The 15,956-nt window shown below is 33.8% G+C and overlaps 1 long non-coding RNA gene across 2 annotated transcripts; it reads left to right on the forward strand.

The window, feature by feature from the left end:
• Window positions 1-1,887: 1,887 nt before the first annotated feature.
• On the forward strand, window positions 1,888-14,096 carry LOC149782301 (uncharacterized). 2 transcript variants are annotated; one of them, XR_016414309.1, is made up of 4 exons: window positions 1,888-1,955; window positions 5,853-6,012; window positions 7,706-7,798; window positions 11,793-14,096. It is a non-coding gene; the product is annotated as an uncharacterized LOC149782301 (long non-coding RNA). The 2 variants fall into 2 exon arrangements; XR_016414308.1 differs by lacking the exon at window positions 1,888-1,955 and having other exon boundaries at window positions 3,821-6,012.
• The last annotated feature ends 1,860 nt before the right edge of the window (window positions 14,097-15,956 follow it).

Raw genomic sequence — 15,956 nt, forward strand, 5'->3', positions numbered from 1 at the left:
CACCCCAACCAGCACTTCATAGACAGAATAATTTTTTGCATTATGTTTGTTTGGTAGTTGGCATGCACGACTAAAAAAAATTCCCATGCTAAATTCACAGAGAGTAATTGCATTTGGTTTTTTCCTCTCCAGTTCAGTACAGTTACAAATATAGAAATGGCTAAAAGAACAGCACACTCCTTTCCCAACCCCACCCCTGAGTTGAAACTACGAAACCGTAACTGGCTACTTCTCACAAGTGCGGGTCCTGTATTGAGCAAAATACGTTGTCTATTTCAGCAGCTTCAAACAATGTATATATGCTGACTTACTTTCATGGTGAGAACAGGAGAATCACTGAAACATGAAGGCAATCTACATGCTAACAGACTTAAGATTGAGAAAATATTTGTTGACTAAGTGAATGACAATGACATTAATATCAGTCAAGTAGAACAAGCAATTGTGGTTATTTGTTAACTGAAAGAGGCTTAAAGATTTATTCAACAAACTAAATGTTTCATAGAATTAATGACATGTTTGTGTGATGTAACACATTTAATGGACCAAATTTGCCATAAACGTCCACATCATTCAGGGAAGACAGATTCTTAAATATTTCTTACAGCATCTGCGTAAAACATTAATATTTAACTGGGACACATGCGGCCAAAGTTCAGTCCCATCAGTGTTTGCATTGACTTAAAGAAGAAGGCTTACATCTTTCCTTCAAAACACGTAATACACTAAATGGTGAGCTACCATTGTTCTAATAATGACATTAGTGGTTAAGCAGAGAAGAGGTTTTGAAAGGATGCATAAATCATCTTCCAATAATAAAAATCTCTTTTAATCTAAATATAAATTTAACATAAACAAGATGCCAATTAGTTCTTTTAAGAGCTTGTTAAACACCAAAAATGACATTGTACACAAAATATGATAACAGTGTAACATGTAAAGGACACATACAATGCAAAACCCTGGAAAGAGCCACTAACCCAAGAAAAAACTACTGCAAGCTTTCTCTCATACCCACATTGGCTGAATCCGAGATTCAAACCTACACAGACAGAGGTAACTAGTATGCACATGTACTACTACTACTAATAATAATAATTGAAATCCAAGTATTTTTTTAGTCTGGATAAATGTATCAATGGAAAATACCACATACTGTGACAAAAATGCATTAAAAAAAGAATACAGGTGAAAAATAGCACAAGTCGATTCACTGCAGAAAAGGTAAGTTTTCTGAGCTTTCTTGAATTGTGTTGCAGGTACATTATGATTAAGTTGAAGAGGCAGACTATTCCATAAATTTGGGCCCTGGTAATCATAAGGATGCTTTCCAATGTATTTTTTCTAACATTGGGAATAATGATGATATGAATACAGGAGATGAGTGCAAGTGTCTGGAAAGTGTGTATACACGATGAACTCAACAATGTACTTAGGGTTTGACATATAGAAAATGTTGTAACAGAGAAGTCATTTTTATTTAATCCTTGATATAACCAGAAGGCTGTGAAGTATGCCGCGCATAGAAGATAAGTACTCACTGATAGGTTTTCATTGACAAAATAAAGAGTATTTTGCACCTTTTTTGATATTTTTTTAAAAAACAACTATGTACTGGGGTAAAAGCAGAGAGACTTGAATCGAAATAATCAAGTAGAGAATTTATAGTGTAAAAATGCATATTGAGGAGATGAATCCAGTGATATAAGCTGATGAAAATCAGTTGAGTCATTTGTGAGAAAACTGTGTTCTTGTGACAGGGTTAGGGTTACGGTTTTCCGGTAGTAACACTTGGGATAATGGAGACATCCTACCAGTCATTAAATATTCATTTATGCAAATATGCAAATGACTTTGTTGAAACGATGGTTTTCATTGGACATTGTGGTTTTTAGAAAATAGCATTGACGTGGAGACTTGTAATGCTAGCAATTTAGTATTATGTTATCAGACCGGTAGTGTATATACTTTAACCGTTACTAATAATTCATTGTACGTTTCATTTCAGAGCTGGTAATTGCATTTTATTTTGTTTACTATTACAATTTTTTAGGTACTATTTGAAATTAGACCGCCATTGGTGGCGTCATCAATTTTCGTGGATTTGTTGAATTGCAAGGTTATTTCGCTAGTAGTTTTAGTTTTATTATTATTATTATTATTATTATTATTATTATGACCGTATCTATGAATTCTTTGTACGTTTATATTTTTCAATAGACACGTTTTTAAATTAGAACTGAAATTAAACGAAACAGTACGCCTCATACCCATTTATGACCGTTATCGGTTTTCGTGGTTTAGTAATAAGATCGCATTATTTTATCTGCACGGCAGGACTCGTGGTAGTATGTATACTGACAGCGTTACTAAGAAATAAGTTACATTTTATTTGGGTACTGGCAATTACATTTCTTTCCGATTAAGACACTTCTAAGTTTATTACCGTTATTAAAAAATCATTGAAAAACCCACAGGGGCTCGGATCGTTGTTTACAATGGTCCTGTCATACATGTGCTATATTGTAGCTATTATATAGTACATTAGTCCGAGTTTCCTCTGACCCTTGCCTCCCCATTTTTGATATTTGGACAATATAAATATCGTATAATAGTACATGTATGACAGGTCAGTTGTAAGTAACGATACGAGCCCCTGTGGAGAAAACAATATGATGTGGCCTAGCTTCCGATGATACTGGTTCTGTGGTATCTCGATATTTGAACTTTTCGATATTTATTTCATCTATTGCACCACATATTGTGTACTTATATATACCACATGACCATAGGTTACTAGTTCTAAATCACCAGTTTATTTTGGGAAAATGTCAAGATTGCTGACGCGTACACTATTTGATAAGTAAACCCATGAATACTGCTGTTTCAAAATAATATCCTTAACCTGTGTTCTCAGATAGAATCAATATCTTCTTAAAATTTCTATCACTTTAACAAAATGTTTTGCCTATTTGTTGTCTGATAATGTTATACAAGAGTTAGACCATATGATTACTGTGATGGTCAAGAACTAGGAAATCGAAGCTATGGTAGCAAATAAGAATCAAAATGTGACGCATGTTAATGTCGTTTTTTGGTGGCTTTCGCATTTAACAGGCATTGACTTGAAAGCTGCATTGTACACGATTTATTACTTTTCATTGGAACACCGGTTGTTGTTCAAACAGTCTTAGGTTGATATGTACTTTCACCCTCATATTGATTGTTCATTCTCAGCAACAATCACAGAGCAACTCCAGTCATCGTGGGTGGTTATTTACAAATGCATTTCTTTAATTCTTTCTTATAAGTTTATGTTGCTGTAGGGCACAGGTGGCATAATGAGTGCCATAGAAGTAGCATCCATTTTTCAAGTTGATTACACTTTGTGCAACACAATGATACATTAAATTTCCAACATTAATACAGATTATTGTTGTGTTGCTGGTCTTACTGCAATATCAGAGTAACTCCCCTTTCACAACTAGGACTGTACATAACGTCTGTTTATCGTTTGTTTCCCACAGCCATCTGATTTATAGTGGAAAATAAATTCATTTTAATACAAACAACAACAGACTTAAATTATATCTTGAGGGTCATTGTTTTTATTAACTTATTTGCTGATTGCAGACTTTATGACCTGAAATATCAAAGCATTCATGTATAGTAGATAACAAAATCGAAACAAAAGGAAAGAAATAATTCGAATTTTGAATCAGTTTAAATCAAAAACTGAATTGAATGAGTCTCATAAATTTTGCGACATAACTACACAAGTTTTAAGACATTTTTGGTCTGCTTAAATGATAAATATACATTATGCAGGTTCATCACTCAGATGTATGTTACCTTAGTAGTTGTAAAGACTTTGCTGTGTCTATATACTGGTCCATATCTTCCCATATCCTATGCGTACCAAAATCCATCCAAAAATCTCCTAAAACAAACATTTTACAACCTTGATGGTAATCATATTGATATTTTACAGTCAGCTGATCATTAACATCAGAAGTCTGTTCAACAGATGCATTAAGTTGAATGATAACTTTGTCAGTGCATATCCATATCTGGTAACAATAACAACCAGTACTGTTCGAGTTTTACGAATAACATGTCCATATAAATGTACATTTGCCTGTATATTATAGTATGTGATTTAGATTTTTAACATAGCTTTAAAACAATTTAAGTCATATCACTATAATGTCTGCAGTGGCAGCTTATAGTGATTTCTAGCACTGGTTTATCATTCCCCGGACATGCAGCATCATCTTCGACCCAGTCACATTATCCTGACACCAGGCTGACCAGTCCTAACAATAACCTCTTGATACTGAGCACCAAGCAAGGCAGCTGTTATTACCATTTTTTGAAGTCTTTGGTATGACTCAGTTGTGGTTTGAATCCACGACCTTCCACATCCGAGGCGGACGCTCTAACCACTAGGCCACCGGGGCGGTCACCTGTATATTATATAATGTATGTACTGGTAAATTTTGTGATAGTGACATGATTAGTTCATTCTGTCACTTTATTTTTTCTGTGACACTAATAGGTCGAGCATAAAGTATGTATTCATTGAGTGGAGGTGGGAGGTGTTGAAAAAAATTCAAAAAGCATTAGCCTGTGTATGTGGCAGGGTAACTGCTAAGTATGTCCTGCAGCGATAGGGTCAATATTCTTTGATAACTGTGATGTTTATGAAGACTAGTCAAGTCAGAAACATGACTAGCAGATGAGTTGGATGCAAAGTGGCTGATATGCCATGTCAGTCAGAGTCTATATCTGCTTAAAATTATGAAGTGTGATATGTTGTAGTTTTATTGCACATGGTGCACTTTGCAGAAGACATTTTTTCCTCTTCATTTTCTGGCATAACCAGTTATTTTATATCATGATGCCGACATATTATGCATTCCAGACCCTGGTGCCTCATGCGAATTTGTGAAGCCATACCTTGCCAGACTGGGACAGTATTGTACTTGGATAGACACATTGATTGCCTTTTTGACACCTATTGTCCTTCACTTTTATAAAAGTGAGATTCAGAAGCGTGTCTTAAATTAATTACTCATCCTAAGCCATCATGAAATGTCACATGATTGCACACACCTTACAAAAATTGTCACCTGAGAAAAGAACTGTTATGGTTCATGATTTTGATGATATCGAAGCTGATGATAAAATTTTGAGGTCCAGTCATTCCAAATGATGATAAGGCTGATAATATTCCAATTTTCCAAAGTTGATATAAAAAATTTAGTCACTGTCTGATATTTGACTATTGAAGTTAAGGTCAACTAAATATTAGCTGCTGTCACTTGTTTAAAACTATTATTAGAGATAAATATTTACATTTGCTGTAGAAAAGCATTGGTTACGATTTCTGTAAAATTCAACCTTTGTATCACTATTATAGTTAATGTTAATACTTTCCTACTTTCATTTTCAAAGTTTGTTTTACATGGTATTAATTTAAACCACTGCTTATTTTTAATGACTACTAATAACTTCATCTTTTAAAATTCAATTGTCCCATCTATTCTTGGAAAGGGTGTGGTGACTCAGCAATGTATTTACACAAGGGTGGATACAAAATGTATGATTTGCAATGACTAATGGGAAAGGGGGTAAAAAATCACCAATTGTTTGCATACGTGCTTTATGGACAACCCTTAACATCATTATCAGAATATTATTATTGCCAGCGTAACTGTTCATGGGTAAAGTTGTTGGATCGATGAAATGTTTTAACAGCTGACCATAATGTCGTTATAGTTCATTTGTGCTTGAAATATAATTCTTCATTGTAACTTTTTTCTCTTTTTTTTTGTTAACTTTGTTTGCAGATTAGTGTATATTTCGGCTGATTTTGGTAATTATATGGACTTTTACAAATGGGCCTTGTCACCTGATAGTCGAAAAGATATTCACATGACCATTCCTCTGATAAAGGTGTGTAGATGAGTCAGCGGCTAAGGACAAGCTGAGAAATGTGATGCTACAAAGGTATATTTTCCATTTGATATATCATAGATGATTCGTATAAGCATCCATACTAGAAGTATGGGTGTGACTGACTATCCCATATTCTGCATGAGACATAAAACGCTATCTAAAGTTGTCTGCCACATCTCATAACATATATGCTATACATTAATGTGTGAAAGGGAAATATTATTTATTTTGTAATAGAGTGGAAACATTTTAAGTTGTCATAAAAAATGGTACATTTTCCGTTCCTTAAGCTATGGATCGGCATTTTGAATTATGTATTATTTTTAACATTAACATGAAAAATGGGCAATATTTTTGTGATTCCTTCAATACACTGAATGGTTTCACCTTCTGTGAGCAGCAATTAATATTTTTTCTAGATTAAACACATTAATTCCATTATGTTTTAGATATTTCACTTTGAATTGTTCGCATGTAAATATAAGTTATTGCACACGTATTGTATTATTATGTGCAGTATTAATTTTAATCTTTATTGGGTGGGATATTCGTAGTGATGATTTAGTATCATTTAATACTCAGCTTTACATGATGGGTAAGCTGATGAGTTTGAATGTTTATAAACCGCTATTGCTTTTAACTACTGCTGTTCTAGTATATTGATAGTCTCTGTATCACAAGTAGAGCAAACCTTTCCCTAAAGTTCGGAGTGAAAGCAACTTCACATTGTAGGTAATAAGTACAGAGAGAGAGAGAGAGTTCACAGGCACTGGCCAAACTGAAAAACAACTTTGTATGATGTATCCCAAAATATTAACATCTAACAAATAATCTACAATTGCCAGTCAAGAAAATATATCATGTGTTAATTCTACCAGAGACAAAGAACTCTTTCGTCCTATGTCCAGAAAGCTTAGAAATAGATAATATTGGAACAAGTCCCAGATGAAATCAAAGCACAAAGTATTGTGATAAAACTTCATGTAGCAACACAGCTTTGATTCAAAAAGATGTTTTATCCCTGACTGTGCACAGCTTCTAACTTAGACAACTGTACTAAAGCGACACTGTTACAAAGAGTAACTAAAATGCCTTCCAGTCAGTAAACAAACCGCATTGGTGGCCTAGTGGTTAGAGCGTCCGCCTCGGATGCGGGAGGTCGTGTGTTCGATCCCCAGCCGAGTCATACCAAAGATTTACAAAACTGGTACTAACAGCTGCCTCGCTTGGCGCTCAGCATTAGGAGGTTAATGTTAGGACTGGTATGCCTGGTGTCAGGATAATGTGACTGGGTGGGACATCATGTTACATGTCTGTGTCATGATGCCCCAGTGCTAGACATCACTTTAAACTGCAACACTGCAGACATTGTAGCGATATGACTAAAAAATTGTTAAAGCTACGTTAGAAATCCAAGTCACACACACACACACCAGTCAATAAACAAGCAATATGATTACACTCTTGAGCCAGCAGGAGGGGGGTATACGTTAAGAAAGGTAGGGACTAAATTCTGAGTACTGACTTAATGTTAACTCAGATGTAAATATTAATCACCTAGATTTTCTGATAGTTACAAATAGACTTGGTACCCCTTTATGCAATTAAATGTGACCTCTGCTTTCTGTTGGCGAAATAAATTATGTAAGATGGGTATGTTTTGATTCCTTTTTGTTTCCATCAGCGGTATACAAGGTGTTCAGACATCTAATGCAAAATGTTTCTTTTTATTTCATTTGTACAGTGATCCAATAAAGGCAGTGGGCAATTCCAGAAGGATTACATCAGCAAAGGTAAAGGGAAATGCTGCGTTACCAGATTACATTAGATTTTTTGGGTAAGTTAATCAGAATGACAAATGTTGTTGACGTTGTTGTTGTAGGGTTTAACGCCATTTTTCAGCACATGATAGGCTATACATGGCGGCCAGTATTAATGGTGGAGGAAGAACCCGGAAAATCCCCGGAAAGAACCACCGACCCTCGAGAAGCTACTGGCAAACTTTCTCACATACCCACATTGGCCGAATCTGAGACTTGAACCCACGCAGACAGAGGTGAGATGGCAGTGATCTGTAACAGAGAGTGCTTTAGAAACGCTCGGCCACTCAGGGGCCCCCCGACGAAATGTTGATTTGGATGTTAAGATTTTTGTTTCTTGAGCACGTACACACTTTCACTGCAATCATTCCGGTTCAGTTGTATGGATAATACTCCAATTTCATGTATTTGAATGCAGTTAAAGGAAGTTTTGATCTGAATTTAGATTGTGCAAGTTGGAGGCATCATTTGTCTCAATAGCATGATTTAGTTTACTTTTTTAACATCAATTTTTATAGTTTAAGCTGCTGAAATAAATTAGTTCAGTTTATCAGTGTTCAACGTTGCTTCATTTCAAGGTATATATTTATGAGATACTTTTTTCTCTGTATTATATAATCAGATAATTAAACTAACATATGAACAATCTACTACATTTCGCAGCATTTTAGAGAGAAAATTGTGGTGGTTCTAATAAATGGATGATCTATTTTGAACATATACATTATTGTTAGTGCAGAGGCTTCATTGTCTATCATTATTACTATACATTAGTGCTACTTGCCTATTAATAATAACTGTATATATTGGACACAAATTTTTTCATGTACTAGAACTTATGGTGAAACTTTTTTTACACCTAGGTCATATGTTCCAAGACTTAAAAAAATGAAATAAATTTGTGTTTAATTTGTACCCCCATGTTGCATTAAAATTGATAAACATAACACTTATTTGATAATAAAATGAACGAAATTAACATTGTATTGTTATCAATTAACATTGTATTATTATCACTTATTCCTCTCTTTTTTCCATCATGAGCATTAAAGAAAATGTATCCACACACTCCAAATATGCAGCAGAGACATGAATAATTGCTTGAAGGCATGTGCCATTCACCCATGAGACAGTGTTATGTGCAAAATAACCAAGATTGTATTATATCCAGTTCCTGCCTCGCTTGGCGCTCAGCATTAAGAGGTTAGTGTTAGGACTGGTCGGCCTGGTGTCAGAATAATGTGACTGGGTGGGACATCATGCTACATGTCTGCGGCATGATGCCCCAGTGTTAGACATCACTATAAACTGCCACATTGCAGACATTGTAGCGATATGACTGAAAACTTGTTTTAAAAAATTCAAATCAAATCATAATTTTGCCAGCAGAATATTGAAGACAAAGGTGATTTTTTTGTTGCAAAGCAAGCTGACCTTGGAAGCCAACTTTGGATACTTTTAAGCCGATTATTTTTTAAAGGATATCAATATAAAGGTTATTTTTTTCAAACCAAGCCGATTTTGGATTCTTTTAAGTGTTCTGATATATATATATATATATATATATATATATATATATATATATATATATATATATATATATATATATATATATATATATATGCATCCATACACACACACACACACACACACACACAGAGTCGGCCCACATAAGGAAACTACTTTGCTTCTATTTGACCAGTTTTCACAGAAATTTTGGACATAAATTGAAATAATGAAACAATTCTTAAAGTGACATAATATAGTACTTCATGCATGGACATCGATGATCCAGGGTCACCTAGATGATTTGGAGAAAATAAAATCATTTGATGAATTCATGAAGCCCAGAAGAGTAGATGATTTTGCAGACAATATGATCATTAACATGGATAAAATTCCAGTGTGGTCTGATCTCATTCCTGGATGGACTGTCAATAAAATGGTGGCTGAAAGTGTGAGAATTAGCATGACTGGTGAAGATCTTAAATAAAATGACTTTAGTCCATGCAGTTTCCGCTAAATTAGATGTGTTGTCTCCAACAATACATTTTCACTGTATGACAAAACTAAAAAGATATTCATGCATTGAAGGAATGGATCATATATGTGCAGGAGAAGGGTTGGGTTGTTGAGATGATGCTGCAATGGATTAAACAAAAGTACAGTTTTATAATTTATTAAATAAAACTTTAAGTTGGAGTGCATTTTCCGACATGTAATTTTCAAATGATTTAAAACGTGCCTACAACTTAAGACTGGAAAAGAAACAATGTGTCCCAGAACATACAGTGCACAAAAATGTACATTCAGAATTAATTTATGGTGTCTCAACATGTATGGTAAATATGGTAGATATAAGTATTTATGAATAACAAACTGTTGATTGAGTTGCATAGCTAAATGTAAGTGAAACTTCCATAATGCTTCCATGCTCTTATGTACAAATATTAATACTATTGTCACTGTATGAATTGTTTGCTAGTCATTTAAAGAGTGATATATTTATTTCATGATGTTTATATTATTATTTGGCAGCATAAAATTGATTTTTCAACAAACATTGATGCAGTTCACTAAGCTCTATAACTGTTAGAGATTTCACCAAAATGTTTCCAAAAGTGAAGAAAAAAGTTGCTGCAATTATGCTACAGCAAAAAATGTTTTTCCTTTTCTTGATGAGATCCACACCTAAATATATTAACATAACAATTCCTAATAGTAACACTTCCACTTCAATGTTAATTGCCATAACCTTTTTAAATATATTATGATATTTTTAAAAGGAAAGCTATTCTAGAATGATATGGAAAAAATCTTTTAAATTGATTCATTCCTTCATAGAAATTCAGAAAAAAAAAGAAATTCATTTTCTGTTTGCTAAATAAAATAATTCTTACTTCGTTCTCATTATTTTCACCTGTCCAGTCCTCCTTTCTGGGAAATACATATAAAATCTATGCTATGGTTTTAACCAAGACATGTAAATCGCAGTCAAGGGGTTACATGGGGGAGTACAAACCCCAACGTATATTATTTATCTCACCCAATATTTTCCTTTAAAGCAAAAAGAACTCTTCACTAGTCTTGTTGTTGTTGTTGTTGTAGGGTTTAACGCCATTTTTCAGCACACGATAGGCTATACATGGTGGCCAGTATTAATGGTGGAGGAAGATCCAGGGAAAACCCGTAGAAAGAACCACCGACCCACGAGAAGCTACTGACAAGCTTTCTCACATACCCACATTGGCTGAATCCGAGACTCGAACCCACGCAGACAGAGGTGAGATGGCAGTGATCCGTAATGGAGAACGCTTTAGACCACTGGCCACTCTTCACTAGTGTAATATAGTTCATGTGCAAATGTTTACATGTGGCTCATTAATGCAAATATGTTAATGAAGGCTGTGGTGTGACCACTGCATCCCAATTACACAGGTTATTAGCATGAGCAAAGAAAAATAACATAAAACGTCACATAGTAATTTGACAGGTATTATCACATTTAATATATGGATGTTATATGAAATTGACAATAAATAAGTAATATTTATTACAAGAAACTTTCATTTTCATCAGTTTCAATTTTGAAAAGTTATATTGTAAATAATGAAACGATACTGGCTACTCAGCTCTACTGTAGTTATACTTAGTACAAGCTGTAACGAAGAGTAATATCTTGCTTTAGATTATTCATTGGTAATTAGAGATCTGTGTCACTATCGTATTTAACTTTCCTTTTCTTTATAGGAGGTGAAACTGTTTGTGACATACTTATGTTGTCCATAGTATTAATTGTAAAATTACCCCTACGTATAAAAGACCCTCCAAATATGGACCCTAGTGGATAAACATGTGCTAAAACTTTCAAGTTCACGAATTCTTTGAAAATGTATTTATCTGTCTTGGAACTATTGCAAGTAATACAGTGAAAGTTGCTTATGGATTAATGATTCCTTCTAGCTGCTAAGTGCATTATTTGTCATTAAATATTGTAGGTTTATCTTTCAGATCCAGTGATGAATGTCATTCTCATGATTGAGAAGAACAAGGTTATGCTTCACTGAAATCCATGTACCTGCTACAGATTGCAGATTTACACAGAGAATGCAACTTCTGCCTCGTCTGTCAGAGCACAAGCAAAATTCATCAGTCTCCAACAGCACAAATTATCAAGAATCACCAATTATTAGTAAACATGTTATTTGTCTTGCTAACTCAGTATACAGTAATACTGAAAGGGATGTACATTTCTGACCACACTTTCTGCTGTTTCCATGATTTTACTCTTAAAAAGCAGTACTGGTTTACTCATGTCAAAATTTTGCTCTGTTGCAAGAGCAATTAATAGAGCTCCACTTTTCATTATTGTTTACCTTTCTTGTTTAGCAAAGGCATCTGCTCCAACTGTATTATACATGATTGTGTTATTGAGTAATGGTTAAGATGTTGCTTATTATTTCAGCTTGGTTTGAAAACATAAAAGAAATGTAAAAAGCATATTACAGATTACTTCTGATTGCTGATTAAACTTAAATGATGGCAGCCAGATTAATTGCTATTCCATTAAATCATACATGGGACCCAGGAAGGCACTTTCAAAGTGGGATACTCACCCATTGATGCAGCATAGAATTTTCTTATCATTTAAATATGAAATCTGTAAAATCAATGTACATATATTTTTTAAAACTGCCTTCCCTGGGTACTATGTATGTTCAAATGGAACAGCCCTAAACGCAAAGCTTAAAAATATGGAACATGTAGTAAATAAGCTAAAATTGAATGAATCTTGGTGGGGGAGCTCCACTATTTAAATAATTAGATTATCATGTGTGCATGCTTTATATTTTGTACTTGTGTCAGTAATTGGAAAAAGCACTAAATATGTATATATGTTCATAAATATATGAAACATGAACTGGCATCAAACCATGGGCAATAATTGTTGTCCAAAGAGTATTCACATAAAATATTTTGGTGGCTATCTGGGTAGAAAGTAGTTGCCTATGGGCACGAAACGGTGGGTAGTGGATGTGTTCCTCCTGTCAAGTAACAATGTGAACAATATGTACATGCATGATAGAATGTTGCCTTTGCAACAGTAAACCACTTTTGGATACCATAAATTTCATTTATTGATTTTCTAGAAAAACGACATCCAAATGACCAATGTTTTGTGGTGAAAATTTAGTCTGATGAATTTCCCAGAAAAATTGTTCTTTTGGTAACAAAAATCCATTGTGTATAAAACATGTACACTGTTGTTTCATAATTTACTTACCTAGTTTAACATGTTTTGAAATGTATATATTTTCTGTATTCAGTCCAAACATTGTCATTGAAAGTTTCTAATTGTGACTGCAAGTCATTTGCAATTGCAAATTGTACAGTTATATAATGTAAGAGTACAGTATACATGTTAAGTGTTTCACCTGAACTTTTTAAATAATGGTACAATGTACCACTGCAAACAAAATATGTGGCTGCAGATGAAAATTACTGAAGTACATTCCTTGTAAGTGTAAATTTTCTTTTCAGTAAGGATACAGTATTTGGCTTTTAATTGCTTTATAGACTTTAAATCTCTACACAGTAATGTAGTAAGAGTTACACTGAGTGTTTGCAAATGAATACTTGAGGAATTAAGCTTTAAAAAATGTATACCCAATAAATGCAGAAGCTGTACTCCAATTTTACCATTAGAAATATTTAGAATTGGTTTTTGTCACAGCCACAATTATTTGGCTTCCCTGGACACTGAAAGGCTTTTCCCCAGCCTACAAATGCCTACCATGTCTGTCCTTTAGGTCTACAACAGTGATTTAAATGAATGACAAGTTGTACTGCATTCTTCATAATTTGCTACCATTTTATTCAGTATATGCTTTAATAATGTTTTCAGATAGGTAAGATGCTGTACATAAAAGATGTCCTGCTTTTCAAAATCTTTTTACCAGTCTCCCACCTCCATTGACCCCATTGTGTCCCAAATGTTTTTCAGGAATTTACACACCTGGACAGCTTCTGACGAGTGTATAAGTTATATTGTGATTTGTAAACACCATTAATTTCGTTGTAACTATAATTAAAATTTAAATACTAAGAAGTTGCATTTTTGGTGCTTGAGTTTTTGCATTTAAATAAAGACTTGTTTCACATGTTAAGAGGCCTTGTAATAAGTATTAAGGAAAGAAATGAAAAAATGACTTTGTCTTTTTCATTGCATGATTTCAAATTCATTTTGTATTCAGATGTTGTGGTCTTTAACGTTTCTGTGTGAAATAAACAAAATTAATAAAACATTTAACATCATACAGTATTTCTTTTATTACTTGCATGTACATAAGACCATACTGTTAGGCCACACATTGTCATAATTCTAAGCATCCACAATTCATTTCTTCAAATAGGGAAATAATTGAATCAAAAGAAATTATTTTATTTGACTTCTGTTTCCGTCCTAGATTGTATATCTACTGTCTTCTCACAATTACCTTATCACAATTATCAAATGTATTTTTATCATTAAAATTAAAATCAGTATTAGTCCCTATATATAAAGTGCACAGGCCAAGACATAAAATTAATAATGGGAAACAAGACATAAAATTAATAATGGGAAATGATAAGGCAAAATATTTATTTTCCTTTCGTTAAATTATTTTCCATTTCAGGAGGTGTATGTATGTGTGTGTGTGTGTGTGCATATATATATATATATATATATATATATATATATATATATATATATATATATATATATATATATATATATTACAAGACTACTATTTTCTCAGACTGCCCTGGTGGTCTGGTAGCCCAGTGTCAGGGTAATGTGACCAAGAGGGATATCATGCCACATGTCTGCATCATGATGCCCCAGTGCTTGATACCACTATAAAAAGGCCCCTGGTGGCTGATTGCTGTAACACATCACAACCGCTGGGTTTATACACACTCATTAATATTGCCAACACGTAAGGCCCATAAAGCTAAACAAACCCGAATAACTCACAGAAACCTATGTAACTGTCATTATATTCCATCGCTATTCAATTCATACATTTGTATCATAGGAATTATGGTACATAAAGGGTTCTGAATTAATTGGAGTGAGATCCTCAGCTGATTTATTTACCTTCTCGCATATCATTCTACCATTATTGTTTCTATTCCCCACCCCACCCCAACCAGCACTTCATAGACAGAATAATTTTTTGCATTATGTTTGTTTGGTAGTTGGCATGCACGACTAAAAAAAATTCCCATGCTAAATTCACAGAGAGTAATTGCATTTGGTTTTTTCCTCTCCAGTTCAGTACAGTTACAAATATAGAAATGGCTAAAAGAACAGCACACTCCTTTCCCAACCCCACCCCTGAGTTGAAACTACGAAACCGTAACTGGCTACTTCTCACAAGTGCGGGTCCTGTATTGAGCAAAATACGTTGTCTATTTCAGCAGCTTCAAACAATGTATATATGCTGACTTACTTTCATGGTGAGAACAGGAGAATCACTGAAACATGAAGGCAATCTACATGCTAACAGACTTAAGATTGAGAAAATATTTGTTGACTAAGTGAATGACAATGACATTAATATCAGTCAAGTAGAACAAGCAATTGTGGTTATTTGTTAACTGAAAGAGGCTTAAAGATTTATTCAACAAACTAAATGTTTCATAGAATTAATGACATGTTTGTGTGATGTAACACATTTAATGGACCAAATTTGCCATAAACGTCCACATCATTCAGGGAAGACAGATTCTTAAATATTTCTTACAGCATCTGCGTAAAACATTAATATTTAACTGGGACACATGCGGCCAAAGTTCAGTCCCATCAGTGTTTGCATTGACTTAAAGAAGAAGGCTTACATCTTTCCTTCAAAACACGTAATACACTAAATGGTGAGCTACCATTGTTCTAATAATGACATTAGTGGTTAAGCAGAGAAGAGGTTTTGAAAGGATGCATAAATCATCTTCCAATAATAAAAATCTCTTTTAATCTAAATATAAATTTAACATAAACAAGATGCCAATTAGTTCTTTTAAGAGCTTGTTAAACACCAAAAATGACATTGTACACAAAATATGATAACAGTGTAACATGTAAAGGACACATACAATGCAAAACCCTGGAAAGAACCACTAACCCAAGAAAAA

This window comes from Sinohyriopsis cumingii, chromosome 15 (assembly GCF_028554795.1).
Source record: "Sinohyriopsis cumingii isolate HCF-2022 chromosome 15, ASM2855479v2, whole genome shotgun sequence".
Classification (NCBI taxonomy): domain Eukaryota; kingdom Metazoa; phylum Mollusca; class Bivalvia; order Unionida; family Unionidae; genus Sinohyriopsis; species Sinohyriopsis cumingii.